We start from the raw sequence: 4398 nt of genomic DNA on the forward strand, positions 1-4398 counted from the left end.
AAAATTCATGAACACACTTGCACAGACAAAACCTTTGCAAATAAATACAGACTAACATACACAAATAAGTATACATGTACATACCCATGTGGCACACACAAAGACACCTACATCCTTGCACACATGTGCCCACAATGCAGGGTGCCCACCTGGCCTGGTCTGAGGGGAGATGACTGGAAAGAGCTGGTATGTCTGGATGCTGCATGTGTTTGGTGACTTGGGGTGAGTATGTCCTGTCTTCTCTTTTGAGGTGTCATAAGCAAGTACTGTGTCAGTATCTGCTTGCTACAAGGTAGGCCAGAAAGCATGGTCCCCAGACCACAAAGATTTGAGGGTCTCCACAAGCCATTGCTTTGCCCCAAGGTTGGCACTGGCCACACGTGTTTCCAGGGCCCCCAAGACGCTGCAGCTTAGGCAGATACGAGAATAAGTGGAACAAGTGACCTGGCCATCGGGAATGCCCCTTTGGACAAAACAAGGAATCAAACCCAGTCTGTCAGACTCCAGCGTACCCACATGGGGTGGGCCACACTTCTGAGAGTCTCTGGGATTATCATACAGGAGGTCCTCTGTCGGGGTGAAAAGCCATTGACCTGAAGACCAGCAGCCCTGAAGGGGCCAGTGTCTGACAAGGGGTTCAGATATCCAGGATTCTTTAGCAAAGCAGACTCTCTACATGTTTGGGACAAGCCCCTCCCCCATATTCTTCACACCCTCCTGAGGGGTGTGTCTACAGAGTTGAGGGGGCCCTAGGCTTCCCCTTCCTCTCCTCTTCCCAACTTTGGCTCCCCACCCCCACACACATTCCTCTTCCTCAGACACTCAGACATTCACTTCAAGGGCTCTGTGGTGGTGATTTCAGGCAGGGTTTGATTTGCTCTCAAGCATTTCCCTGAGTGGCCCCTGGGTGTTTGCTCTGATCCAGATGGCATCCAGATGCAAGCTGCCCTCCCCCCCCACAGCTGGGGGGGAGTCCCGTCCTGACCTCCACCTCACACCCACCTCCCTGGCCCAGCAGCTTTGTTCCTCCGGTCTGAGGTCAGGGCACGGACCAACACCTCTGCCTGCGGCGCCCTCCAAAGCCGGGCTCCTGGCCATCCGATTATTGGTCTCCGTCCTCAGCCTTTGTTCATTTCAACAGGTCATTGCTACAAGAGCCAAAACAAATGTCAGCGTGATAATGAGGGAAGCTGGGATGCGGTTCTGCCCGTTGGGGCGGGGAGGGGAAGACCGGGTGTGTGTCGAAGCAGAGGGAAGGAACACATGCGTGGAGCCTTGAACCTCCAGCTCAGATCCCTAGGGACCAAATCCAAACGAGGAAACGGCATGAATGACTGCTGCACAAGAAGTGACAAGGCCAGCAAGCCCCAGGCAACAACTACTTAGAGAGTCCTCATCCTGTCCTGTGAACTGAGTGCGAGCATTCCCATTTACAGATAGGGAAACTGAGGTCCAGCAAGCAGAGAAGCATCGAGCAGAACACCTTTCTGTTGTTGTTGTTTGTTTGTTTGTTTGTTTTTCTGTTGTGACAGGCAATACAAAAGGTCAGAATTTGACTTTAAGCAGGGGACTCCCAGAATGCATGGGGTTTTCTGGGTAGCCTGCCTAAGCCAAGCCTTTGGGAGCTGCCTCCAGATGTCCTTCCTGGCCCAGTGACCACCAGCGTGGTATTGAGAAACATCCTCGGGAGCCCCAATGGAAGACCAGGGTGGGAGTTCCTGTGTATAAGATGGCCTTTCTGAGATTCCAGGTCCCCGGCTTCCCTGCTCTGGCCAGCGCTGGACTCTAAACCCAGGAGCCAGCCCAGCACTTGGCAGCCCGGGAGCCAGGCGGCCCTTGATGACCTGCTCTTAAGCCGTCCACTTCCCATTAGAAGTTAATATTTATACCTCCAGCAGGCCTTGGGCTGCGGCTGTGGGCATCGCAGAGGTCAGGAGGGCTTCCCTGGCCCCGGAGACACTTCTGGGCTTCAGGTGTTTGTCCTCCCATCCCCACCCCTCACGCATACACCAGCAGGAGGAACAGGCAGGTGTGTGTCCACATGGATCGTCTTCTTTGTGAGGTGTACAGTCAAACTTCCTTGACGGAAGACGGGGCGATTGGCCCCAGCTCAAATGTGCAGGGCAGACATTTCCTAGAACGGTTGGGCCCGGGTGCTCACAGGTGTGGGAGGAGGAGGCGGGGCCGGGCCTCCCAGCCAATAAGCATCAGGTAGCTGTAGGGAGCTAGGTCCTGAGGGCCCACGGGAGGAATCCTCATCTTCTGGCCTCCCTCCACGTCCTAGAAAATATCAGAGACAGCCATGCAGGGCAAGCTGCTGGGCATAGGTTTGCACTTCTTTCTTGTCTCCCTCCATCTTCCCCGTGGCTCTTTCAGGTGGCCATCTAGCATGTGAGGCTCTGTCCTCCCTCCCGCCTTTTGCCAGCCGTCCCTCCCTCCATCGGACCCTCCTTCTTCCCTCACCTCCTTCCTTCCAGACTTCTTCCCTCCAGATTCTCAGCTTCGCAGCCACAGAAATTAGACAGAGAAGCTGTGGGCCAGGATTCTTCCCCTGAGGGCTGGGGAATCTGGACCCCTGGAAGTGTTACGGGTAGGACTGAGAATGTAGCTCAGATAGTGGTGGGCTTGCCTAGCATAGCCACACCCCTGGGTTCGACCCTGGTGTTGTATAAGTCAGGCATGGCGGAACCCACTTGTAATCTCACTGCCCTCGAGGTGGAGGCAGGAGGATCAGAAGTTCAAGGTCACACTTGGCTGTATAGCACTTTGAAGGCTAGCCTGAGCTACATGAGACTCTGTCTCTTAGGGAAAGGGCATGGAAGGGGAGATTGTCCCCAGTCTGTGAGGTGGGAGGAGAGTCTCTTTCTCCACCAAACTCTGTGGGCTGGTGGTACTTGCACCTGGAGTGAGACTGGGCTGGGGGTGGGGTATCGCAGAAGGGCTCAGTTATCTCTAAATGCCTCATGTCAGAAACAGGTGGTGTGTACCTGAGGATTTCGGTGATGGCCAGAGGGAGGGGACATTTCTGCCAGCTGCGTGTTGGTAGTCAGGTAGCCTGGGAGGGGACCTGGGGCTGGCACACCAGTCCCCACAGGTTAATGTTTGACCTGGAGCCATGTGTTTTTCCACTAGGTATTTTTATCCTCTGTGCCTGGCAGTGGGCAGCTGGGTGCTGTCCTCTGTGAGCATGGAAGGAGGGGGAGTGGCTCAACCCGGGTGGCTTTAGGAGGGGTAAGGCTGCAGGGAGACGAGGGTTGGGGAGGGGGGCTTAGAGGAGAGAGGCATGTGTACACATTACTTTCCTCATCAGTTAAACCAAATACAAAAAGCAATGTATGGGAAGAAAGATTCGTCATCTTGTTGTTGGGTTTTGTTTTTTCTAGTGGTTTGATGGGGGCGGAGTCAATCAAAAGGGGGGCGTGGCTGAAGTCAAGGCAGCAGGAGCAAGTCACCAGGTTTCCTCAAATCTAGGCAGACTAAGAAGTGGATGGGAGAGCATGCTGACACTCAGTTCGATTTCTTCTTTGTCCTATTTATTCAATCCAAGGGTCCCAGCTCACTGGATGGCACCACCCACTTTCAAGAAGGGTCTTCCGCCTCAGTTAAACCTCCCTGGGAACAGCCTCATGGACACACCTAGTTGACTCCACAGCTAGTCAAGTGGACAATGAAAAGGAGCCGTTGAATGTCTACCCCCTGTCAATTCGACATCCAAACACTCTTCTCGTGTGTGTACAGGTGTGTGAGCGGTGTATAGTGTGTGTCGGGGCACACAAACATGAAGTCACCTTCAAGAACAACCACATGGAAAAGAAACAAACAGAAGAGCCCAGGGACCAGTTGGCTTTTGATCTCTGCCCCAGCCCTGGTCCTGCCCTGGGACCACCCCATCTCTAGTTGAGTAAGAACTGGCAGAGATGCAGGAAGGAGGATAATTTGGGGTCCCTGACCCAGCTTCTCAGGAGAGTCAGGATGTTCCTCTAAGATGCTAACAGCACAGACAGAAATTGTTCTTTTCTATGGCTAGAGCTATTGATGGCAGCGATAACGTACCCAGTCTGGTCCTGGGCCAGTGTGGCATGGGGAGCACAGCTTGCTCCCAGGGAACCCCCATCTAAGGGAAAGGGGGCTGAGGACTCATGACAAGAGCTCTGTATCTGAAACTGAACTGTACATACTGGGTCCTCCTAGCTCTGGCATCCAGCACTCTCCACTTCTGCCTCTTCTTCACAGGGATGTCTGGCCTGAACTGACTGACTGATGGGCTGTGCACAGCCCAGTATCCAGAGTCATCCCCACACACAATCAGAGTCATCCACACACACAATCAGAGTCATCCCCACACACAATCAGAGTCATCCCCACACACGATCATAGTCATCCCCACACACGATCAGA

General features: G+C 53.8%; 1 long non-coding RNA gene across 1 annotated transcript; it reads left to right on the forward strand.

Annotated features, from left to right (window-relative positions):
- The first annotated feature begins 1937 nt into the window (after positions 1–1937).
- Positions 1938–3692, forward strand: LOC114620652. Its single transcript, XR_003711334.1, has 2 exons — positions 1938–2029; positions 3548–3692. It is a non-coding gene; the product is annotated as an uncharacterized LOC114620652 (long non-coding RNA).
- The last annotated feature ends 706 nt before the right edge of the window (positions 3693–4398 follow it).

The sequence above is a fragment of the Grammomys surdaster genome, unplaced genomic scaffold, assembly GCF_004785775.1.
Source record: "Grammomys surdaster isolate TR1022 unplaced genomic scaffold, NIH_TR_1.0 169, whole genome shotgun sequence".
Classification (NCBI taxonomy): domain Eukaryota; kingdom Metazoa; phylum Chordata; class Mammalia; order Rodentia; family Muridae; genus Grammomys; species Grammomys surdaster.